A 27,204-nucleotide genomic window follows, 5' to 3' on the forward strand; every position below is an offset into this window, starting at 1 on the left:
ACTGCCAGCCCAGACAAGTATCTATGATAGTCATCCAGTTGTTACTGTCTGCCCTAGGATACCAGGGTGCCAGGATATCACACAACCAAAACCTTTGGGGTAAGCTGCCATCTTGCAACAGTGTAGTTGATGTCACAGGGACAAAAAGCAACTGCATGCACAACACACAATACCTCAGACATTAGTCAGGAACTGCTATCCAGATTGTCTGAATAGCTCGATAGTAAGTATTTGCAAATCTTTCTTCATTTCCCATTAATAACTGCAATTTTAGAGGTGCCTTTTAGTGAAATGGTGAACAAATTCAAAACTCTTAATTATAAGGGATTTCATGCTAAGTGACACTGAAATCTCAGACTACTAATACTGAATGAAGTAGACCCCCGCTGAGTAGTTCCTGAAGGAGAGATTTACAGCTGCGTCTCACTGAGAGCGTCTATCACAAAATAAATTACAGTGAAATGCTATATCTGGACAGGTTTGGTGGTTTGTTTTTTTGTTTGTGTTTTTAAGTTTACAAATCAGTAACCTCTGATTCCATTTTACGAAAGACATGCTATTTATTTTTATTCCTTCCCTAACTTCAGTGACTTCCCTTAACTCCTGAGGAAAGTAGACTATCATGCTTAACTTTAAAAGCTTAGTTTACTTAATTGCCTAGCTTAGTTTCAACCACTAAAACAAAGGCTAAGAAAATATGGTGGTGTTTGTGGACTTTTTTTTTAGGAAATGTCTGCTGGAAATTATCCACGAATTTACCAATAAAATTAACACACAATAACTGCAAGTTTTGCTTCTGATCCCAACCATCCTAAGTCGCTGCAATACCAATATGCGAGCATTCACGCACTCATGAGCATGTATACACACAAGTTTGAATTAGATAGCACAGCTTTGCTGCCTTAGTTGGCCAGAAGAGTGAAGACTTACATTGCTCATTAATGCTCTTTAATATTCAATAATGACAAATGATCAGGACAGCTCCACTTCTTACCTGAGAGAGATGTAACTTCAACAGAAAGGAAGCATTTGGATATGCACAACTATTTTTTCTCACAAAGCCTTCTGCAACTTTCCAGTAATTTGCATGTTTCCACGTATAATGTAATAATTGAAGCATTAAAGACATCTGCATTAGAAAGTTGAAAATCACCCTATGAAGTCCCTCTATAAATATAAATATTTGGTTTACCAAATACTCAAAAAGGTCAACAAGAGTTTACTTCAGGAAGGAATAGTAAAAAGAAATAGAAGATGAACTACAGGATTGGGCCTCTGGCATATAGTAGCCAAAAATTAAAAAAATAACCAGAGTAAGATCACTTTTGAACATGAATTCCAACAAAACCAGCTTATTGCTAGAAGGCAGTTCAGCTACTGAAGATTTGTCCTTGAATTCCTGTTGAAATCAATCCATAAAAATCATATTAAAGGATTAGGCATCAAACATTTGAGTGTTGATGTGTGTAAGAAATTCTTCACTCCGACTGCTGACCTTACATTCTTAAGAGGATCTTTTGCCCCATAATAAAGTGTTCACTGTCAACAGTAATTCTTGTGTTTCGTGCATCTGTTGACAAAGTCTGAACAGGAAGCTTTTCTGCAGGTAAAACTTGCAAGTGCTGTGCTCTTACAGGGGTTTTATACAAAGCATGATATAGGATTCAGACATTTTGGTGAATGGCAAAGTACTAGTCTTAATATTTATGCTACAACTGAACTGTGTAACAAACACATTAGACATTTGCTTGAGAAAATTCAAAGTACACACACTGAAGTTTGGGGAGTTAACAGCTATCCTTGTGCATCTATACTTCTGTTACCATACATATTCGTTAGGCATAGATGCACTTGGAACAGCAAGCATGCAGGAGAACTCACAAGCATACAAGCAAGTGCTTACTTGTGCTTACATCAGTCCTTGACTGATGAATTACAATAAAAGCGTACACTGCACATATTCTTATAAAAATGCTCTATTAGGTGTCTGCAACACTGATCTCACAAAGCACTGAAATCACCCCTGTCTATAATGTCCCAAATAAGCATAACACTGAAGGACTGTGAAATTTTGAAATGCAAAATTCCAGCTGAGCTTTCACAGCACTGGTGCTATTCCAATCTGCATGTATCGCATACCCATAAATGCTCAAGGTGCACAGTTCAGCCCTTTTTGCCTGCCAATATATGCCCATAAGCCACCTGTTTTAGCAGGGAGCTCAAAGCAAAGGGATTTAACAGAGGCCCAGGAGAAACATTTCTCCTTTACAACTGTCTCACCAATTTCCAACAGCACATATCCAGAGAAGGGCAAAAATCTGCACTGCAACTGCTCAGTAGGCTGCAACCAGATAAGAAACAAACTAAATCAGCTCACTGCAAAGAGGATTGCACTTCCTGCAATTCCTTGTTGCAAATCATGCTGCCCTGACAGGATTGAAATCCCTGCAGAAATGCATGGAGCAGCGAGGTCCACTGTAGTCCCTCAGTCTGTCAGTATCTTTAGTGGGGAAAAAGTGACATATTTTATCTTCCCTAACCCTTCTGCCTGTTTACAGAAATCTATGCTCTGCTTTCTACTTGCTAGAATTTCCAAACGTTGCATTACTCAAAGAAGTTGCATCACTCCACATTAAAACCCTCGGCACATATGCATCATTTTGCATGCCATATGTTTACTTTCCACATGTAAATTTAAACTATAAGCACTCAGATACAAAAGTTATATCAATTTAATTAGAGTTGATATTAAGAAAGGTTGAATTAGCATAAACTGCCAAACAAAAATTCTATCTTCATTTCTCTGCAGATAATTTTCTAGCAGAACCCTTGTGAAAAAGTCTTGCACAGTGATCATGAAATTTACTGTGAGAAGACAGAAAAACAGAGAAACAACAGTTCTTCACATCTTTGGGTGAAATAACAGTTCGTGTACTTTTCCCCAGCTCCCTAACTCACTCTAGGTATCCTATATTAGCCCCAAAAGCATCTTTTACTTTTCACAGGATAGTTTACATAGGGAAGGATACTTGGAGGTCATCTAGTCCCGCTTTCACCTCAGAGCAGGTCCAGTTAGATCAGGTTGCTCAGGAACTTGTCCAGGAAATAATAGATGCAGTATTAAAGCACTAGAAAAATCATGAAACATTTCAAGGGAATCATTTCAGAAAGTAATTAAGTTAACACATGGAGCCTGAATAGGGACACTGACTTTGATTACAAATCCCACTCCTACTGCTTTACTGGCCCACCACTACCTTGGAGCATGGGTCCTGAAACTTGGAGCTTCAGATTCCACTCATAAAACTAAGAAATCAGGGAGGGAGAACAATCACAGCCACCCCTGCACAGCACAGGGCGGCTTCACTAACAAGCGCTGATGCATTTTGGAAGAGCATTCTTAAGATAGATGCTATTAATCTGAAAGTGAAGAGATGCCTGATTCAAAACAGCATTTATGAGACAAACACCAACTGCCAAGCTACCTCACAATTTGCTTTTGTCAAGGAAATACTTTCTCAATAAGAAAATCTTGCCTCTTCTCCTGAAATGCAAGGGGCAAGTGGGTTATGCCAAACACTGCCTGGTTTATACTGAATTATTTCTAGCACATCTAGTGAAGCCTTGCTCAAAGACAAGGGACAGAGTTCAGGGTAACAAGCGATCAGTCACGTCTGACACATACTGTATTTCCACAAAATTACTCATCTCTTTGAGGTCTGACACGTGTTAAAGGATTTTTCCTAATTCACGCACAGAAGCCTTGTAAATAAATGGCAAGTGTTCCTATGACTAAACAGCTACTTCATAGATATTTTGACATAAGTGCTCATGGAGTTTCCAATAATGCCATCTTCAAAACAAAAAAATACGTACTTCGCCTCCTTTCTCTTGTTTTTCAGGAAACCACATTTTCAGACTTCCTGTAGCTGACACAGCCTGGGTTAGTCAGGTGGTGTTGTATGGCAGCCCACAACTTAGGGCAGAACTCGGGCTCCCCACGGTGATGCACCACAACGTACCAGGTGAGAAAGCTGACTAGAAAATGAAGAGGAGCTTTGATTTGTTTCCTTTTTTTTTTCCCCTCCTTTCCTGGCGTGACCTACAGTTAAACAAATTGGCTGCCAAGTGAAATAGGAAAGATGCTCTGAGCTTAACTGTGTGGTTAGCACATCACATCTTTCTAGGAGTTACTACACAAAGCTAAATCCAAAAGAGGGATTTGGGCATCTCTCTCTGGTAATACTAACTGCCTTCAAGTCCTGACCTATCTAATCCTAATCCTGAGGGTCTCTAGGTTTTCATCAGCAGATAAATTCAGAATGTAACTCTCAAGACACCAATTTTCTCACTTCCTCCTTCTGCAGATGGCATTTTCAGGCTAACTTCTCTTCTTCCTACTGCACTTGTGAACCTTGCTACAGTAAACACATTGGCTCCAAACACAAGAGGAAATCTAGCCCCAAAAATCTTTCAGGAAAACTTCCTGGCATCAGGTATGTAGAGCAGGCATCCCCAGCACAGCCTCAGCCATACCATGCAAATGTAACTCTAAGGAGTCATTTTATCACAAATAATTTCAACAGAAACATCCAACCAATAGATTTGTCCCGTTATTAGAAACGGCTTGAAATAGTGAATTGTTCATTATCCCAGGGTGCTGAGAGGGGAGACAGCAAATCTAATCAAGTCCCCACAGAATGCAATCACCTGGAATCCCAATTTGCAATTAAAAACTTTAGGAATCACCTCGTAACAGACATTTTTCTACCTTTCAAGAAATAACAATATGTCACATTAAACACAACCAAATTTTCGTCTCACTCCTCTACAGATTTGTACGGTCATCAACAGAGTTTTCTCCCTAGAAGTGGTGACAAATGAGAGACACCATTCAGAATCCCTTCACATTTACAGTTTGATTTCCACACACTTGTGTGTTAGACAGTAAAGGGGGTTGTGACAAGGACATTACAGCCAGATGTCAAGTTACCTTTCAAATATCTGTGTATTCAATTCTTATTAATTATGCTACTGTAAAAGTCATCTGAGAGTGTACTCACTCCCAATGTCAGTGCCGTTTCAATACTTGGATTGTGCACCTGGAACGGATGGTCTCCACCTGGTCATTAATTGTTCTCCTTACTGGTTAATAACACTACTTATCTGGGACTCATGTCCCTACACACTGGTAGAATTGTTCCCTTTCTTTTTGTATCTGCACATCTGCCAAAAAGCCACCGTGTACAATACAGCTTAATAGCTATTGAGCGAGCTACACCCATTGCTCTTCATTTTTCACTAACATGCACATTCTCTAACAAGTAATCTGCTCCTTCACTTAGGAACTCTTTGGTTAAAATAAAAAATAAAAGACATTCCTACATTCCTTGACAAATCTAGAGCATAAAGGGCAAAAGCAACACAAGAAGAAATGAGCTTGACTTCTCTTTGTGTAGATATCTACTGCATAAAGCCAGAATGCTTGGCCTGAGCTGGAGAGAAACACTGTTGTGGCACAAAGCAATTTCGTTTCCAGGCTAGTTCAGTCCTGCTTGGTTTTACCCACTTGTGTTTGTGGATTCCTACAAAGTGAAAAACTCAAAGCTTATACTCAGGCTAGACTGGCACAGTGAGAAAAGAGAGTTAAGTGCTTTCTTCTTTCTCTTAGTTCAGAGTTCTCCTTTTTCACCTTGCTCCTCCCTTCCAAACACTTTTCTCCAAAGTAACTGTGACTCCAAAGTACATAGAAAGGTTTAAATGAAATCCTGCTAACACCCTGACTGTTAGAATGACTTAGGCTGCAGAAGTATTAAGCCTACATGCTTTAGGAGGAGACTGGATAAGTTCTTGCTTTGCTATATGATTTATTTGAACAGTAGCAGACCCGGAAAAAAATTTTAAAAGGTAACATGGGCAGACATTATATACAGAGGCACTTCAAAAAACTAATATTATAATATTAAACAAACATGGCAATGAACATATTAGTTTTCTTATCCAGACTCTTTCCTGTATCTTTCTGCACCCAAGTCTCACTGGCATCAAACCGGTGGCCACTAGCATAATCATGGGCATTAGTTTGCCATGTAGGATATGCTTCAAAGTTCCAGAATTAGCTTGAAACACTACAGCTCCATTTCTTTCAGCACATGAAATATTAGCAGTCAAACTGCTCTTAGCACTGAATAAAATGCATAAGGCACTTGGCTTTTGTTAACAGTGCTTATTTTGGATATGCAACTCAAGCAATGGTTTGGATCTAAATTCACAGTAATCCTCAGTACAAAACTAGGCTTAAAAAAGTTACTGAAGTCCAGATGCTAAAATAAAGCCTTCGGGAACAGCCCTGATTAGCTGGTGGGGCGTAAGTGCTCTGTCCTTGGAATAGCTTGGCAAGGAATTGTCGGAATTCCTCCCTCCTCTTTCCTGGGGGGAGTGGATGCCGTAATAGCTCCCAGAAGGACGACACTCCCTTCCTCTCGCCTGCTCAGCTCCCTGCAGGGAATGGGTCCGGATTTGCTATGCAGGGCAGCAAGGGGGGTGGGACGTATTCTTCTCTATTTACTGGACATGCCCACAATCTGAACCCAAATTATTTACTTGTAATGTTGCCACGAAAGGAACCACTTGAATTTTTGCTGCATTATAAGGCTTGCGTAAATGGTTGCTTTTAAGTGCTACATGAAGGCAAAGATTTGAGAGATACTTCAAACATATCTTCCACTACAAAATCCCTTTTTTAAGAGCAGTCACAGACTAAAATCCCCAGATGCAAATAACCAAAATCAGTCCTGTATTTTAGATCATGGAGAACTCCAAATTCCTTCGCACAAAAGACTGCCTTGACTTGTGGGTTGGGGGGTTCAGGGGAGAGGGATCCAATAGCTTTTTATTAACGAGTCAAGAGCAATAATGTTTTGTCTCAACACATCAGAGTCTTTCATCACCCTGTGATTGCTAGCATCATCTTTTCGTTTTGGTACCCTCTGTTTTAGGCACTGGAATTTTTCGTGTGGTTTACCCAAAACATTGGCATCACAGTTGTAAACTCAAAGCAGAGATCATGAACTTAATGCATGGAACAAGGATTACCTGTACAGTTTTATCTTGTTCTGACACCACGCGGTCTGGTGATAGTACTGGTCTTCTCAGGCTAATCAGTTCTAGCTTTGGCTCAAGTCCACAGGCATTTACTCACACGAGAAACCTTGCGGGGTTACACGCTATGGGCAGCACATCAGGGTCCTTTCATTACACTGCTGCATTCATCTCCACACTGCGTGTCTCAGAGTATGCAATAGAACTAGAAAAGAATAGAGAAAATGGTAACATACTAAGTAAAAGTTAAAAGTAGAGGACAACTTCTAGACAAGAAGCAGCTAAGTAAATTGGGACACACCAGCTGGCTAAGAGAGCATAGAATCAACATCTAGAAAATTATGAATGGAATGAAGTGGTAAAAAAAAAAAAAAAAAAAAGGCAGGAGGTGGATATTATTTACTGTATCTAATAAAGGAAGCTAGAGAGCCTGTTTTTAAACTGGCAGCCACTTAGAAAGAGAGGCCAAGGGCAGTGCTTTTTCGTATAAAACAAGAAGTGTGAAACTCAGTGCCACAGGGATTTATCAAGCAAAGCAACCTACAGGTTCAAGTGGAGATTAGAGAAATGGATGAGGAATATGTCCAGCAGCTGCTACCAAGCACAGCGGTCTGAATGCAAACTTCAGACTAGCACATGGCTATACGACTCTGTCGGAAGCTAAAAAGATCACTTCAAATATATACCCCTTTTCTCAGGCTCTTTCCCACTCCCTCTCTTGCTAGCCCCTGCTGGAGACAGGATACTCAATCACAATAACCTTTGATCTAGAATGACAGTTGCTCTGTTCTCATAAACTTCGTTACTTGAGTAAGTTTCACACTGAACTTTACAGACCATTGAATCATTTTCAACACTTATTATTACAGTGCGTGACAGGATACATTCCTTCTTTCATAATTTCTCATTTTCTAGAGATGATCTCAAAGCACAAAACCAACTCCCTCTATACAATTTGCATTCACATAAATCTTAGGGAGACCAGAGAAAACCTCTTGAATATTGTTTGGGTTTCACATATCAATGGTGAAGACACAAACAACTAATTTAAAGCTTCTTACTTGATCCATTGAGCCCTGCAGTCTTCGCAATGGCCTTAGTTTGCAGCTCTAGTGCTAGTATCCCATTACAGACATTCACCATAACGTCTTTGGCGCTTCTCTTGGCCAGGAACCTACTTGGCACAACAGCTGCACAGCTTGCTGGAATCCTCCGGGTTTACAAGGAGTTGTTTCATTTGAACATGGCATGCTCCTTTTGTTTACCTGCTGTTTGGTCTCATGGTGCAACCCGCCCTCCTTCTTCAATCACTTCACAATGCTTATAACAGTCAGAGGTTTTGTTACCACAGGAGATTGTGGTTTTCACAAATCCGAGCAGTCAGCTTTTGTTGAATAATTCTCATACGTAAAAAAAAAAAAAAAAAAAAGGCTACAGACCAAGTTGCAGGTTTTCTACCTTCCTCTCCACTCGTATCCTTCCAAAAATTGAAACAGAGGAACCACACACTATAGCAGGTTAAAGAAGAGGGCTGAACAGCTGCCTGCCACATGACAAACACCCCAATACCTGTGATGTGCTACGCTCATGGGCAAATTGCTACCGTAGGTCATCTTGTGTTTATTTGCTCCTCAGTGCTTTCTCCCACCATAGCCCTAGAGAATTTTGACTAAATATTGGGAAAAAAAATAAATAAAGCTTTAATCATGAATAATGGAATTCCAATTACAGTCTTTGAAACATTCAGTTCAAAAACATGTTCAGTTCTCTCTTCAGCTTGCTATTTAAGTAGGCCAACCCATGTCACCACAGTGTGCACACTGGACTGGATATGAAGTGATCAGCGTAAGCATAAAGACCAGTATTAACTACAAATTCCTCTGCTTTCAAGGAACTGTTTAGCTTAATGATTAAAACCTCATGAGTGCTTGAATTGTGTGAACACCTGTTAGCATACTCTGGAAGAGAAGGTATTTGCTTGCTTGTTTATTTGAAAACTCTAAGATATATAGTAGATAAAGGAATTCTGTTTGGTTTTCAAAAAGACAGTTTCAGGAGAAAAGTACAAAGCTCCAGTACAAAAACAGCACGTACAGTTTCACTGTTTAGCTTTTGTTCATGCAAGATTTCACTGTCCTGTAGGCGAGGTAGTCAGAACTGCAAGTACTGCACCTTTAAGTTTCCCACTGCTCTGCTCTTGTACGTAGCTGTACTAATACCCCCGCATCCCTGCATATCAAGGAAGTCTGCACACTTAACCTGTAAAAAAATAAAAGAAAAAGAAAAAAGAGGGAGAGGACCAAGAAAATAAGGAACTAGACTGCCTTCACAACCTCAGCTCTACCCTTACATTGCGCATGTGCTTTACTTTTTGCACAGATTCTTCAGCAATAAAAATAGTGGTCGCTGAAAGACTTTTCCCTCTTTGACAGTTACATCCAGGCAACTTTCTGCCTAAAACTCACTTTGACTCTGTATCTATTTTTCAAAATTTTCAAGAGGTAGCCCCCCCCAGGCATTTGCATCCCTGTTTGGGGAGGGGAAGAAAAAAGTTAAAAAAAAAAAAAAAAAAAAAAAACATGCTATGAACTGTCACATGGCAGAGAACAAGCCAGGAAAATATCAGCCCAAAAGAGGCAAGTTTTAGAAAGCTGAAAACAGAGTTACAATAGGATTGCTTATATAATCTTAATTATAGAGGATGCTTCTTCTATAATCACAACGGCATACACATGGCCTACAACTACATGTTAGAGAGAACAGTAGCTATTCCACTGGCTTCTCCCTGTGCCTAACCCCCTTCTTCCTGCATTTTACAGGGCAGAAGAAATTCATTTACACCCTCTCCCCCCAAAATGAAAAGGTTAACTGTCATTCTAAGGAGAGATGAAAGTGTTATCACTACTACAGAATGATATCAATCTAAATAACCCTCACACTCAGTAAATCAATAGGATTTTTCTGGTTGCATAAGAACAGCAGCCACACAGTGTTTGCACAGGGAAACAATCAATATGAATTTCATCCAAATACGGAACTGACAACAGCAGGGGATGTGACCTAAGGAAGGAGATGGGGGAGGGAAGGGGGCTACACAAGAGGAGAAAAGGAAAGCGTCAAAGGTGCTGGAGTCAGGAAAACCCTTCCAAGTTTTAGTGCCTCGGCGACCTCCATTCATATCTTGAGAAATGTCAGAAATCAGGAAATATTACTTCAGGTTGCATGCTTCTGTCCTGGCCTATCAAACATGCGGAGTAGTAACAGCAAATTACTGGAAACTGCACTTTGAACTTAGCCACTGGCAAGGATCCCAGGCAAACAGAAATGTAAAAGTTCCTTTCCTCCGTGGGGCCTCTTGTATGGGGGTGTCCCCATAGACGTTCAATAGCTGGTTGCAACAGGTTGGAATGAGGCCCTGAGCCAGAAAAACAAGCCCTGACCAGTATTATTTCCTACTGCCTATGTTGTTTATTAAAAAGATGTTTTGGCACGTCGCTCCCAGCTTTGTTGTGCTATATTAGAGGTTTAAGTCCCATCGAGGAAAAACTGGCACCATTTTCACAAACTGTTTACTCCTCCTTTTCTTCCAGGATTCGGCCTCGTGCTTCCCTGTATGCAGGACTATAGGTGTGACCTAAAGATATATTTGAAGAAGAATTAGAAACAGCCAGACTGGTCACTAAGCAAAGACTCTGGATTTCCTGTGATTAGAGAGGTAATTAGTCTCTAAACTCTATCAATATTTCTAGCACAGACAGAAGAAACAACATTTTTCCACACATCAGACTTCCATAACTCTGTATGAAAAAAAAAAAAAAGCTACACTAAAGTGCTCAGGAACGGTAACTTGATGTTATTAACAACCAAGAGAGTGCCGAGTGAGTGCAGAAAGGCATTGTAGGTTTCCCCTTTCCGGAGGTGAAGTGATCAAAAGATTGGTCTCTTTACAGTCTGATATATTTCTGCCTAAGAAAACCCAATTTGCACAAGCAAATAAACTAGCTCATTATAAAACTAAGGGGTCAACCTGAGTCAGATAAACTCAAAAGTTAGACAGCTGAAGAAACAAACTTTTTTTTAAGCCACAGCACAGGTGATCCTAGGAGGAAATGGTAAATCCCCATAGATCCACAACTTCCACATTGGGCAATAGAGAGCAAGGGGAATGGAGGTGTGGGTAGAGTATTTGCAATTTTCTAGAGGCACACAGCTCACCACACACTGAATCAGGAACAACAGATTCCAATTCTGCATATGAAGGGGCAAAATAAAAGGCAAAATGCTATCACATGTTGTAGTCACAACCAGTAAATCAGATGTTACTGCTCATACCTCACCGTGTTTCTTGATCCTACAAATCATTATGTGTAATTTTTTTTTATTTTTTTTTTTAAGAGAGCAGGATTTCCTCTTCTTCCCTTCTCCCCCGTCTGGGTGGGGATGAGAGGAAATAAAATAAACCTTGCTCCGCTCACTGCTTTTGGAGATTCAAAATGAAGAAAAGGCAAGAAAGGGACCATAGTAAGAAAAAGGACCATAGCGTTTGCCAGGTATTTAGTTTCTCCATTTGTGTTTCCTTGGTTTGCCTCCCCCCTCACAACTGACACCAACTCCCGCCTTAAGGATATCTACACATATCCCTCCCCACAATCATCCTGAAGTTTCATCTAGTCACTCCTCCTACAGACACCAGCCTAGGGAGCAATGTACCCTCAGTCAGGTCCACAGCTGCTGAACACAAGTTCCATTTTTCTTTACTGCTGAAGGGAAAAAAACATGACCACATCAGGACTGGTGAAAAGGAATGACCAAAAGAAAAAAAAGCCTGAACATCTTAGCAGCTATCAAGAAAAGATCTTTTTTCCAGTAAGTTTAAATATAACCTTTCTGGAGGTCAATCAGTAATGTTTTATTGAGCTTTATGAAGCTTGGTATGGAGTTCATTCTCAAAAGGAAGAAATTTGTATAAGAAAATAGTACACTAAACCTCACAGATGTTTCTGTAGAGGCTCCAGATCAATAAATCCTGTTCCCAATGAGACATGCAAAGGCACTTACAAAAACAGAGTGCTCATGACGGTTTCAGCCCATTATTATATGTCATAAGGACAGCACTATTTATGCCGTGCTCTGAGCCTCTTTTTCTTTTTTTCCAGTGACATTATACTGCAGGCTGCTACAAGAGTAGTTTTCCTGGTCGCACTGTCTTCTATGCAAACCTTATAATCATTGTTTAACATAAACCTGCCACATCTTCAGTGGGAGAAAGCAGTTTACTATGTATTAAGTTGAAATCTAATTTCGCTCTAAAACTAATTCTGCATTTCTTCTTCACTTCCATAGTTAACACATGGAAAAAAAAAAATTAATGTCTGTACTACCATAGATATGTCTGTACAAAAATGACATCATTAGATCCCCAATCCATGACACTAAACGTTATTCCTTGACATCATCTCAAGCAAAATGATGTCCTATTACCTAAATAAGGCTAAATATTTTGTACTGCTTATACAGCAGAGGATGGAAAAGTTTTGACATTTTATAAATAAATCAATGATTTTAGGCATTTGCTGGCTGTCTTGAATGTAAGAAACATGCCACAGCTGGCAGTAACATACCTCGTCTCAGGTGTTAACCATGCCAGAGCCCAGCTTCCCTGTTTCTTCTGCATGCGTTTGCTTCACATACAGTAAGGAACTACATTTTGGAGCATGCTTTAGTACCTGTGTGCCATCCCAAATCTTTGATATGCTATGTGGTTATGGCATCTAATAGGCTTTCACTGAGAGCTGTGTCATCCATAAAATTGGGCTGACAACTTTCCCATTACATACAAGCAAATTCTACTTTGTGGTGTTTTCCCAAGAACGGCTCTAAGTAGTTAATGCTGGTCTGGGCTTTGCTTGTTTTTAAACTTTATTAGCAGTTTGCACTAAGTGGCACAGGTTTATTGACAATAAAGCTATAAAGCAAAAACCAAAAGCTGAGTTATTCCCCCAGTGCTGAATTATGTATCTCATGGATCAGATCTGGAGCTGTGGGTAAGCAGGTTAAGTAGGAGTAAACAGAAATTCAGTGAAGCACAGTTTTGCTGAAAAAAAAGTTTTAAAGCATTACCCACCTTCTGTACTGATTGGACTTCACGAATCACTGAATTTATCCCAGGGAGTAATGTTAGATGTCAACACAAATTCTGCTGGTTAGCTCATTGCAACACATAGTAGTTGAAGTTACAGCTGACACATCATCAAATGAGAAAATCCACTGAAGTTGGGAAGAAGGTTTGTTTTGAAGGATGAAAGAAGAAAAATTACCGGGGTGGGGAGGCTGGGTGGAGTTAGGCCAATTTCAGAAACTGTATCATTAACCATTTTTCATTATTACAAGCACTGTTATGAGGGTACCGAGCTGTCACTTCTATCACGGAGACTGTATGCGTGCAATGAAAATAATTCTTTTCCCCTTTTTTCCTTACTTTTTCCCCTTTAAAAAAAACTCATGCTGTTATTAAAAGGTCAGAGGGGAGTGGGGGTAGCCAATATTAAATCAAGGGTTTGATAGAAGTTGCTCAGTCATTATGATTTTGTTGTATTGTCTCCCCCTGCCCAGCTCAGACTTGGAAGGACTCATTTCTTAATGCCACCTTAGTTTTCCCCCACCTTTTTGCATTTAGAGTAGTGATTATTCTAACATTTTTTGTATTTTGGAAAATTTACAAGACTAAGGTATCCTTACCACCACCACATTTCATTTCCCACCATCAAAACTAGTTCTGACTCCATGTAAAATGTACCTATTGCCTGTGTACTTTTTCTTTTTTGTTTTGTTTCAGCACAATATATATATATATCACTTATCCCCTAATTTCCTGAATATGATATATATTTCCTCACTGAAGTCACATAGCAACACAGCCTTACTCTACAGCTACAGCAGCTTTGGTCAACCCTGCCAGAGGCATCAAGTTACCAGGAATGTCGAAGCCCTTCGAAGGGAGGAGTGGGTTAGGGGGAGAAAGACAAATACTTTTAAGATCTTTCCAGAGAGCACGTGCTGCCCTGAGACAAACACTGAAGTACACAGCTCATTCTGCTTGCAGAGAGAATGGATGGAAAAACAAGTGGAATGGTGGTTTTGTATTCAGCGAATGGAAGTTTTCAGACAATATTTGTCAGTAGAGTTGACTGACGATCTCCCCAGAACACATATGGAAGAGCCATCCTAAATACTGGAAGACTGCACATGGTAACAACATAGCCCATGCCACACCAGGCAGCTGGCTTCCCAGTTATGTCACTTTTCATGCAAGGTCAAGGGACCAAATTCTGTTCTACCTTGCCCTAGTAAGCAGATTACAAGTACCATAACTTCACTGAGCTTGCTAGAACTGTATCATAACCATAAAGGAGAACAGGACAGACCAATTCCCTTTTGGAAGGAAACATTTCTTTCTTCTCTAGCAGAAGAGCAGGCTCTTCACGGTTTGAAGCACACAGAGGAATGGAACAAGAACACGGTCAGAAGGAAAAATAAGCAGGGTGGGGCGAAGGAGGGGGGAACATGTAAAAGTCACAGCTGATCCCCTTTCTCCCATACACTAATACTTTGAGGAGTTCAAAGGTTTTCCATGCCTATGGCATTTAGCAATTATAATCGCACAGTAAAATACCTAAGGTTAATGAGTAACCTCTAAAGGAAGTTACTTCACATAATGACAGCAATTTCTCTGAACTAAATGTTAATAATCAGGCCTGTAATACGGTGAGAAGGAAATAGTGGGCAATTGGCAAATGGAACTCTGTTACCTAGTAACAAGTCCTTAAGGTATGAGCCTGAAAAATTTGAGCAGGCAAAACATTTCCAGGCAGGCAGAACAGCTTGGCAAACAGAAAGCATTCTGTAAAACCAGCGACTGTCCATGACATGGAAAGTGGAAGCAGGTGCAGCAAATTATTTTGCTAACAGGCAGGCTGAGGTAGAATTAGCTAATGGCAAAGTAAAGGAAACACCGCCATGTAATCAGCAGTAAGAGCAGGGCAATGAAGTTCACGTTACTCCATGCAACCCATCAAGCAACAGCACTGAAGATAAACTGGAATGCTGTCACTGGTGCTTATGTTGTTCATATTTAGCCCTCCTGTTCCTGTGCCCTTTCCCTGCCCACCATGCTAGGAGCAAGAGCTTTGCCGTGGCTTTGGGTGCAGCCGTGTGCGGTGCTGTCAGAGGAGCACTGCTGAATCAGCCACAATGCCCCGGCTGCCAGGCTGGGGAAACTGTTGCAGAAGGGGTTTCAACACCTTAGCTATAAATGGGGCAGTAAGTGCTCTGATCCCAGTCGGGGTTATTGCGATTTGCGATGACGAAGAGCGTCAGGATGACTGTCACACTCATACACACAAAACAGGATGTCCCAAATGCTCCTTTATAGCGATAAACATACTGGCACAGTTGTCTGGCAAATCCATCTCCTCTCAGATACAGTTAAGGAAACCACATATCCTCATTCTCCATCTCAAAATCTTTTGGTCAAGTATAGGAACTGCACAGGAAAAAAGAACTTTGTCAACCTCCTTCACGCATTTTTTTGTGATAAGCAAATACCACATTTTATCTCAAGCTGGACAAACCAGCTCTTCACAGAACAGTAGCAAATCCCATGTAAGCCACAACTAAAAAAAAAAAAAAAAAAAAAAAAAAAAACATTTACTACAGCAGCCGTGCTCTCCCAAAGCCAGCCCTTCACCCATTCTTTGCTGACGTGCTCAGAAGAGGGCACAGAACGATCCAAACACTGGGATGTGTATATTCACTTTTGACTCTTGATCACTATCACTGATTAAAGCATCATGAGCAAACAGGATAATGAAAGAGGCTTCATCCAACCTTGCCTCATAACGTACAGAATGCTTATTTCCAGAAGAAATTAATTTATCTATTAAAAAGAAGCTATGGAACTAGGAGGTAGTCTCATTTTCAGCCCCTATGTCCTAGCTGAAGGTTTTATCTAACATTTACTGGGAAAGAAAGTCTGTTTGGAGTTACTGGCCAGGTTGGTACACCCTTATATAACTTTGTTGACAGCAAATGTTTCTAGAAAGTGTTGTGATAATGGTAATATTAATAAAGTCTCTGCACAGAAGCATACAGCAGCTATTTTCTTCTGTAAGAGGAAAAAAGGTATTATTCCTGACTGAGACTGTCGATTCATTTACAATCAGCAAGTGTGGCCAATTTGTTTATTTGCTTGTTTTAGTAAAATCCAATCATAACTGGCCTCACCGTGTTTTCTTGGTGAAAGAAAATCCTGTTCCCGATTTTCTCCTTATCTTAAAAACAAACAAGGAAATTTGATTTTAAGTTGTGATGTTAATGCAAAGGTAAATTTGATTTTTAAAATCCACAAAGGCCAGGAAATTCACAGTTAAACTTAGTTCTAGTCTGTGAGCAAAAACAGTATTTTCATTTCACGATCACAAGTCTGAAAAATATAGCACTGGTTAGTGCTCCCATGTTAATATAAACTGAAATTTGAGACAATCCCTGAAGGAGATGACTCTGGAAAAGGAAGCCACAGAGAAGCCAGGCCATTAACTTGAGAACTGGAGAAGGACAGGACCATTCTTCTTTTGGTGATGCACTATAGGCTACAGTGGCCTATTTCACTTCTTTCAGCAGATTTCCTTGCAAGACTAAGTTTTACTTAACTTGAAGAGAGATGACACTCTATGGGCTAAAGTTAGGCAACAAGGTAGAGCTAAGTATTTAAATAATCCTGACACTGAAAACTTGAGATCAATCTGAAATTCAAGTCCCTCTCTAAGAGCATTTCTCAGGAGCAAATACCTGTTTAGCCTTCAAGTGCTATGTTTACCACACTTGCCCTTGTTTAATCTGATCTAACTTCATTGGATTGAAATACCCAAATCATCCTTTTCCAAATCATCCTTTTCATCATATTTGGAATCATAAGAAAGCTAGATAGAAATGACCAAAGAAAAATACCCTCAGCAAAAATCACATAAAGGCCTTTTTAAACCATCAGATCATGAGCTTATTTTGCTGGTACACAAAGCAAAGGAAGACCAAGTTCATCGAACACTTAGTCCTAACCAGGTATCCATTCCCAGAAAGAGAATGCATTTGCTCCTTATGACATAGAATTATATTCCTAAATCATGAAGCTATTGGCACAGTGACACAGACTGCTAATAAACATGGGCCAAGTCTCATGGCAGTGTAGCAATGTTGCTTCTAATACTTGCACAGGTTCACCTTGTTACTTTACCCTGAGTCAACAAGCCGTATCATGAGTGTGAGGAGGATGGTAATTGGTGAACAAAAGTCACTGGTCACCAAGAGCACACAGGTGAAATATCAGCTACAAAACCATAGAATTATACATACAGAAATAATTACAGATTTGGCAGTTGCTGTTGTTCAGATATCTAACTCCAGGAACAGAGAAGCTGACTGCTTTTCAGGAACAGTCAAGTACCACCTTCGGCCCCTTCACAGCACCCAAAACCAGAAGCAAGCAGAATCTCAGGGCACTTTCTAGCTTGTTCCAACAGAAGCCAATATTCAGCACTGCACTCTTTGGATATTTGCCTTCAAGGAAGCCAAGGGAATGGGCAAGAATAAGGTGGGTCTCACATAGCCTGTGAGCATGAAGTGTACTTCACGTGCCAGGGCAACACTGAGGCATCTGGCAGCAAGGCCAGGCTGGCACAGGGGCTACTGGGCAATCAGAATCCGTGCAAGGAAGCAGGACAGCAGGAGCTACTTAAGCCAGTGCCACTAGGTCATCCTGGGACATGGATGCATACACAGCTTTGTTCCTTTCCATTATGGACAGAGCAAGGAAGCTCCTGTGGATCTGCTGGCAACACCACCTGCAAGCTGTTCCTGGAAGAAACAGAGAAACACACTGAGGTGTGCGGTTTGTAGCTTGAGGCATCTGGCAACATCTTGACTTTGGCAGGCTGCCTGTAAGGTCAGGAAAGCTGGCTGCCCCTCATCTAGAGGCTCATCAAGGACAGGCCGAAGCAGCTGAGGGGCCATGGCTGCAGATATTATCACTTTGGTATTTCACAGTTAGATTCATAAGATGTGTAGCCGTTCAGAAAAGGAAAGTTCAGTCATTGACTTTTTTTTATAATAACAACCAAAAGCTGCTGCTAAAAACCTGTCGTCCCTCTAGTATGTACCCTCAAAAATTTCACCCTGTAGGCTGACAGTAAAGATGTTCCAAGCAAACTCAACAATGAACTCTTCCCATACACCTCAGCCTGATCCTGCCTTTGCATACGCTGCTCTTATAGTAGAAGAACCTCATCGACATTCACTCTCAGGCGACTCCTTTTACACTTCTGTTAGGGAGATCAGAAGGAAGCCTCGTGACTTATAATCCATAGTTAAAACTACAAGAGCATAAAGACAAGTTATCTGACAGAATGAAAGTTAAATAAATACAGGTGCCTTGTGGTTGCTACTTGCTGATCTGGCAACAGTTGTTAGTCATTTCATCAGAAGGCCCATCTGCAAGGATCTGAGAGTCAATTGCTTTGATTGCCTGCCCTTTATGTTGTCTGGCTCCTCTTCACTCAGCCTCAAGAACCAATGAAGACTTAGGGTAGTAACAGAAACCTAACCAAGCCGTGCTGTTTTGCAGATGTTTAAAAGATAAATGCACAAACTGTGAAGGAGCTCACACAATACATGGCAGACGTTTTGATTAACTGTCCTAACTAGAAGTCATAGACTATAGGCTCTCCTAGCGTGTGTTTTGGCTTTTAAGAAAGGAAGTTAGTAATGGGGTTTTCTGCAAGTGTCTGTCATTGGGATAATTTAGAGGCAGCTCAGCCCACTGCTCTGCAGCGGGTGAAGGCTGCACTGTCCTGGAACAGAGGCAGTAGTACTGTTGGGAGAAGTGGGAATCAGATCCCTTTCAGGGAGGTGTTATGAGGACCCCAGGAAGCTGCAGCCACCACTGGGCTCAAGTCAGCTTCTGGGGAGCAGCTCCACAGTTACTCCACAGCTTCAAAGGCATTCCTTCTCCTTGTTTCAGTCTGCTCAGTGGCCTGGATACCAAGGTCAGGCGCACAGCCCTGGGTTCAGCCTTTTGGGAATTACAAGGGGAATGAACAACAGGCAACAAGCAGAGCGTGAGGTGACACCTGGGACTCTCTTCACAGCATGCTCAGGCTTGGAGTTTTTTCAGAAAGCCAAGCAATGCAATGGTTATTTCTTCACAACCTTAAAATCCAGGACAATGCTGTGTTAAACAATTTTGTGCCAAAAAAGTAAAACCATCACATTCATAAAGTACCTCCACAAGTCCAGCAGTGAAACGGCCCCATGCAGTGAATGGCTTACACACGGGAAAAGGTCATATCCACACATGCAACTTAGATGCTTGCTGCTGAACTTCTGTCTCTCAGATTTCCTGTACTGAACAATATAGGACAGCCCCAGACACACACTAAGCGTTGCAAGAAGCGTTGGCACAAACTGACAAAAACCAAAAGAAATTCAAATTCAAGGCTGAAGCGCTTTTCTTACCTCATCCCATTGTACTTACTTATTTCAGCACATAATTGCTAACATCCTTCATTGATCTGAAATTCCTGTGGATACAATAAGACCAGCCACGGATGGATGCTAGCTTTCACTTTGAGTTCATGTGCCTTTGTTACAGCCCCTAGGATCAAAATGTATAAAGCTTTCAAAGTGTCAGTGACCTAAATACATTTCTGAAAGCCGTGAGTGTGTTTGTGGGCACCCCTCATGATGCATGCAGCCCATTTCCTGCAACCACACCAGAAGCCTTAGGTTCCCCTGCACACAACAATTCCTCTTCCCAGACCCATTTGTTTGTCTTTTTTCCACTTACAGTTATAAAATTATTTTCTCTTCCTCCTGAGCTCCCCATTAGCTATGATTAACTGTCACAGGACATCCCACTTCTAAACTCTTTATGCAGCCCCATCTGAGGAGTTTGGTGTCAATGCTTGGAGGCCAAAAAAAAATCAGTGGATCATAGAGGCTTTATTATCCTGAGACAGAGGACAGATGTACATCTGACTTTTTTTATTTTTTTCATATATATATATATATATAATTTTTATTTTTTTTTTAACTCCCAAGGCAAAAGGGAGCCACTGAGATTACTGTATCATACAAGAGCGTAGTGGAATAGTACTGTAGCATAAAAAAGAGGAACAAATTGGGAGATGCATACAAAAATTTTCACATATACTTTTCATCAGAAAGAGGAAAGATGTAATAATATTTCCCACACCTTTAAAAAAAGGACCAGCATACTATTTTTCTATTTCAGTAGCACACTTTTTAAATTCTATTGCAGTGCAAGTTATTTAAACTCATTTACAAAACACTCTCCAAGAAGGACTTTATGGTTATTTCTAATGGCCCAGAAGAAATATATGATCTATCTAGCTGTGTTTGAAAATGTTGAACTCTATCTATGTATTAAGAGCATATCACACTGAAGATGGAAAAAAATATTTTAAGGTTTTTATGTCACTTTCCAAGAACAACTCAGAAGACATTAGTGAAAAACATACAAAAACGATGGTCTTGGGTTTGCCTAAGAGAACGACAGGATCTGGAAAAGAAAGGGGCAAGGAAGCTATGTGGATACAAGAGGTCCTTCAAATAATCATTTAGGAAGGACACTCAATTTCTGTATGCAGTATCAATACATTTTGTTGAGATGGAAGTTTTTAATGCACAAACATGTCCACATATCTAGCAAATCTATTACCCAGATAAGATAAAACCAAACCAGACCAAGTTCTCAGGGAAATTGAGAGAACTTCATTTTAAATAGCTGCTCACCCCATCCATCCCCCAGAATCAATCTTTAAGCTATGCAAAATACATTAAGATTTGGATATTTTAAAATAGTCATCTAAACCTAAACTTATCTAAACCCCTACAGTGGGCTGAAATGCAGCAAAAGCACAGATTTATTCCAGAACTAGTTTCTGTGGTTTCATGAAGACTTTTTAAGCATTCACCTCAACCTCTGTTTGGTTTTGAAGTATTATTTACTAAGATACCAGACTCCTCTACTAAACACAGCTTTGTTAAAACTCCCATTTCTTTTTTCTTGCATCAACATGGTTTGGGAGAGGGACACAGCTCAGATCCAGGCTTCCTCATGGCTAAGTGCACTCTGCAGCAGCCAGGAAAATGGGTCAGTGACTGACAGACCACTGACCCTGCTCCAGGCTGAAACGCAGGATGTGTCCTAATGCTCGGGGAACCAGAGGGTTTGTTTGCTGTCAGGGAGGTGAGGGTTATCAGCACGGCTCTGAGCCCTTCTCCAGGGAGCGGAAACATCCCCAACCTGCAGTTTAGGGCATTTATGACTGTAGGAAATGCTCCAGAGCCCTGGACGGTCTCTCCCTGCTCCTTACGAGGCTATCATAAGGCATGTGTATAACCTTCTTAGCTTCCCACAGAGTAACCTGGATGAAGGCCTCAGCTGCATCCCCCATTTGGGAACACACACACGAGCCCAGGGACACCATCCTTCCCCACAAGGCTGGTTGGAGAGGTCCCCCAGTTGTTGCTGCCAGACCTGATGGGGCTGTATGGGCTCCATGAGCCCACAAAGCACTGTGATGCAGGAAGGGCACCCCCCGCCACCACAGCCCTCTCAGCCATTTCTGAGAGACACCGCCACCACGCTCTTGGCATGAAGACAGAGCCACAAGCAGATGTGAAGGGCTTTTTGAGGCTCACGACAGTGGTAAATCCAATATCTGGAAAGGAACGATCAGCATGCCAGGCAGTAGTTTTATGGGAGATGTTGGCAGTTGTCATCATCTTTCCTCCCTCGTTCCCTTCTTCTCCCTCCTCATTCTGCCCCAAACCCATCCCCCTACCACTCCACTTCCCCAAAAAAGAACCAAATTTCACATACACGCAGCAAAAATTCAGGGCACTCTGAAGATGATGTATTGACAGCGTAGTGCATTTTCCCTTTTGTAAGTTCTGGGGAAGTCCTGCCTGGGAAAGTGATATATGGACAGCAAAAGACCCTCACCCTCAAACCTAATTAGAAGATTAGAAGCCTTCACTGTTCAGCAGGGTTTTGAGAGGACAGAAGCCCAAGGCAGCTGGATGGGAATACGAAACATACTATGCTCCAGCAGCTTTCTCATATTCTTCCTGTGACCAAGATCCATCTGTTTATCATCAGCTGCAATACAGTCTGAGACAAAGTGCATTGTTAATAGGGTGTGTTTGAGAGAAAAGTCACAAGGAAGTGCCCAAAACTAAGTGATTTCTGAAAGTAATAGCTACAGAGCGTATAACAGCATATAACACAGTAGCACTGCTCTAATGGATATTTTTCTTCAGTCATCGCCATTAACTGTGTGTTTTTGCTGGCAAGATTAAAAAAAATAGAAGTGGCAAAGCACCTTCTGTAGTTAAGAGACACTAATTCTTAACACATTTTAAGGTTTGTAAAATATGATACATGAACATAGCTGCAAAATAATAGTAATATTTAAGAACAGAGTAAGCAGGAAAAGGACAAAGAATTTACCTAATTCAATAGATGTTATCTTCCTTCTAAAGGACTATGGAGATTTTGGACCCCACAAAGATTTCAAACCTGTTAATTACTTTATCCTTTTAACAGGTAAAAAGTTAAATAACTACACAGAAATTAATATTTGTGGAACTATAAAAACATACATGCATACACATGTGCACCAAAATAAATGGTTAAAAAACCTCATAAAACATGGCATAACCAGGCCAATGCATGCTCAAGTATTTGAAAAACTTGAATTCTAATGTGTTTTTTTTCTTGTGAGGAAAATTGGAGTTGCAATAGAGCATCAGAACAATAGTTCCTTTTGTCTATAAGCTTGCCTCCAACAGTAACCCAGGCCAGCATTTCAGAGTATGGTTTCTATTCCTCAAGGAATAGTCTTATAGTACCTTGCACCTATGATAGTACATACTAATTCCAAAGTATTAATTAGTTTGAGTATCCTTCACCTCCCAACTCAAGTTCCTCTGTCTCTAAAATATCAATATGAAGGCATATATGACTAACTCTTACTATTACTCAGTAGCTAGAGATAATGATTTTAGGCCACAATCCTACTCTATTCATCACTGTATGAACAGGAGAAAGAACCACAAGATCGCACCACTGAACTTCATGGAAGCACTGTGAAAATGCAGCTGAACAGATTCCACAGAGGGATGCCCCACTCTCGGATATTGCCCCACAGCCTGGGTATCAGATTCTCTACTGCTGAAAAACAAAACAAGAACATCTCAGAAGTAGAACAATTTCTACATGAAGAAGTCAAAAAGTCAAGGTCTATCTAAAAAACAATTATATCTGTATATTTATATTTATAAGTTATATAGTACGTCATACACTATATAACGTGTTTATAATAGTGTGTTATTATATAAATATATGTCAGAGTTCTTCCTGTGGTCACCTATCTGCACATAGCTATTGGCTTTTTATTAAATGTAGTGGGTGCACATTACTACATGGAGCAAAAAGCTGGATGCCAGGGAAGTAGAAGCATGTTAAGAGGGAGACTAAAGCACACAAAATGCTATCTAACCTGCAGGAGGGCTTAAGTCAGCTCTCCCTGAAGGCTCTAACTCAGGAATAGAGACATCTTGCAAGTGACACACCCTTTAGTTTAAAACAAAGGTTATAGGGTGGATTTTTTTCCCTGTTGCCCTTGTTTCAGCTTTCAGAAATTTAACTACTTTCTGTGCTATCAAAGCATTCATTCATCATCTTGATTTCTTGCCCCTCCCATTGTAAATGTTATTCTGACTACATTTTACTAACTTTTGTACAGTTGCTCTTCCTAGCAGGCTCACCGAAGGTTGTCTGGAGGAAGGTAGGCACTAGAGTAAGTCACGCAAGTTATTTCATCTGGTACCAGAGATCTTATATGCATGCTTATTTTATAAAATAAAAATGCAATTTTTTTTTATAAAAGATAACTAATAAAAATAAGTAGTTTCCTTTCCTATATGTACATACAAATGAAAGATGGATTTGTTTGCTAGTAGAAGCTTGAATATCTGAGTTGAAAGTCAGGATAGAAATAAAAGCTCGGACTGGATCTTTTCCAACAGGACCTAAACCCGGAAGAATTACAGTAGTCTTGTGATACAGAAAGAAGTTATATAACACTTGCCATTCCCTTTTAGTAATTTCCACAGATTACTTCAGTTTGCTCTATGGACATGTTCTGTATGCAAGGCGATCTACTTTCCAGGTTCAAGCTGCTATTTATTACTGGGACAGATGACCCCAGCAAAAGAGTCACTTTATTTCCTAAATTCACGGAATTTAAAGCTAAACAAGTCTCTTGCATTACTTATGATCACATGGTCTGTACAACATGCCATTCAATCTCTGTTCATCCCCGTAGTTTGTTTGGTTTAAGCAACTCTTTCAAATAGGCATGCAGTGCTGATCTGAGTATTTCAAGATACTGGGTGTCACTTTGCTTGGTAGTTTATCACTTGGCTTGGTAGTTATTAAACCTCACTGGTAACGATACGTGCCTGACCTCCGAGTTGTTTTTTTTTTTTTTTTTTTCAAGTTCAGCCTTTTCCTGCTAAAGTACAGAGCCCTTATGCACCTATTTCCTCTCCACAACAGTGCTTAAGCACTGCAATCAAGTCGCTCCTCAGCCTTTTTTGTGATAAGCTAAATAGATGGAATTCTTGATCTCTTTCCCTCCATGCAAAACTCAAGCTTGAAAGCTGGCTTTCTTGCCACTCTTCAGTCTGTTAGCATCTACTTAAAAGCACAGGCAGGCAGAGTGTGCTGTACTCCAGTGCCAGTCTCACCAAGGCTGTATACAACCCACTTCACCACTGCATTGTTCATACATCAAAGATTAGATTAACTCTTTCATCCCTTCTGAGCTCCAAATCATTTCCCAGATACATTTTGTGGGATACAGCTCCCATTCAGGAGTCAAAACCTCAGCTTTCTGCTCCTAGGGGAATAACTTTGCATTTGAGTACAGTAAGGCACATTTTGTCTGAACGGGATCAACTCCTTAAGCTATCCACATCACCCTGCAGGACAGTGCTCCCTGTGCTGTTGTCTTCCTTTCTCCTGCAGACCCTTCTCACAGGCCCAAAGAGAGGCCATGGCTTACAGCACACAGGTTATGGCTAACGAGGGGAGAAAGTCTATGCTGTGGCATGCCAACGGGTCAGTATCTGGGACAAGTGAATTGGAAAGTGAATATAAAACATCCTTGCTCACACGTGTGGGAGATGCAGCTGAGTCCCGACTGACTATACCATGGTCAGCAGAGAAGTAGAAGACCTCTTTTTCTAAAGAGGTAGAGAACAGGTTTAGCATTTCTTCACAAGCCCTAGTCCCTACTTATTAGTCACAGACCCCATTAAAAGCATGATATGAAGGAGAAAAAGTCTACCACCTCACTCCAACAAACCTGTGAAGGCATGAATCTGACCCAAGACATATCAGTCACTTGTATTTATCTATAGTTTTCTAATAACCAAGGAATCTTCCTCACATCTCATGTAGCAGCAGTATAATACTGTATAGACGTTGTATTGCCAAGAAAGGGGCTTTGAGTTTTCTTGCAATGAGTTTTGCCATTTAAAAAAGAGCAAACTAGACAGCAGTGTCCTGCTTCAGTGAGGCAATACACAAGGAGCTCTAACTGTGTGCCTGGTCTCGCAGCAGGCCTTATTCATGCAAACAGGCACATTAGCTTAGTCAGGATGTGTCACAGGATGAAGCAGAAGTGAAGAAGCCAGGGCACTGTCAGTAAGCACTGGTAGCCTTTTGTGGTGAGGGAGTTGAAGAGAAAGGGAAAAGGGAGGAGAAGTCAGTCACTTTGTGAAGCGAAAAGGTTGCCCAAACCCTGTTCACTTGCTTGGGTTGATTATTCTGGCTCAAACTCCAAAGCGAGTTATAGCTACCCAGAAACAAATCCCAGCTGCAGACAAAGAGAATTCCCTGTTCATTTTATGAAAGGCGTTTAATTGGGGCTTATTTTTAAACAGACCACCTTTCACATCCCATTGCAGCAGGCTTGACACTTTTCCCTTCAGCTTCCACTTGAATTGCCACTGAAGCCACCATTAAATGGCAACGTACTTCAGATTAAAGGAAATAATCCCTGATTTACTTTGTATTGCAGATGACTTCTGGAGGAAAAGCACATTCTGCCAGCTGTTTCCATTTCATTGTGCTTTTTTGTTTTTGAAAGAAGAACATTTGTTTTCAATTTGTCTATAAATAATAGAGGAAAACACAGCTGAGGGGCCCAGTGTGATTTTTATAGAAAGTTCATTTTTAGAAATCTGATAAGCTTATAACCACATATGTTTGAAATCAGAGTAATATAAAATACAGAAACTTAAAAAAACTACTTGTCAAGCAATCTAATATTTATTTTACCTAGCACTTAGCAACATTTGTCAAATATCATGTGTTGGGGGAAACTTTGGACCAAAAGTCTGAAAGCACAAGGAAGTATCTTGTAGATCTTCAGCAAGGTACTGACCCAGAAGACTCCCCAACCCAGAAGATACTTAACACGTGAGTAGCCCCTACAGAGTCAAAAGGCTTGCTTGCCTGGACAGTGTTTGAGCACGATGCTATGTCAGGACAGATGACTATTGCCTGCTCTTTTGAGAAACAAATGGAGACAGAGCCTGAACTGCTAATCAGGTGTCTGCCACCAACTGCCTGCTGTGACTTCAAGGACTGTCTCAGGTCCTCCATCTGGAAGATGGAATTAGCAGAATAGGATTTAACTGTCCTGAGGTCAAAACGGTTGGGGGTTTTCCCTAGCTTGAGAGTGATCTTGCAAGCCAGCACAAGAATTACTTAGCTCATGTTTATCAAAATGAGTCATGAAAGCAATGGACTACACCTCAATTTTACTCAAACTGCTTTGGTATGGACCAGACATAGATTACCAATGCTACTGATGACATCTGTTCCTCAGCCCTACAGCCAGCACAGAGGTAAATCTATTTTCAGATGAGTGGGGAAGCATAAATAAGTCCTGA

At 40.7% G+C, this 27,204-nt stretch overlaps 1 long non-coding RNA gene across 1 annotated transcript in view; it reads right to left on the bottom strand.

The window, feature by feature from the left end:
* LOC121069485 overlaps positions 1-18,429 on the bottom strand; it is a 125,560-nt gene extending 107,131 nt beyond the window's left edge. Inside the window, exons 1-2 of the long non-coding RNA XR_005819453.1 lie at positions 18,312-18,429; positions 7,096-7,306 (exon numbers count right to left, since the gene is read on the bottom strand). This is a non-coding gene — a long non-coding RNA (uncharacterized LOC121069485). The remainder of the gene's footprint in view (positions 1-7,095; positions 7,307-18,311) is intronic.
* Between the last annotated feature and the right edge of the window lie 8,775 nt (positions 18,430-27,204).

Source organism: Cygnus olor, chromosome 4, assembly GCF_009769625.2.
Source record: "Cygnus olor isolate bCygOlo1 chromosome 4, bCygOlo1.pri.v2, whole genome shotgun sequence".
Lineage (NCBI taxonomy): Eukaryota > Metazoa > Chordata > Aves > Anseriformes > Anatidae > Cygnus > Cygnus olor.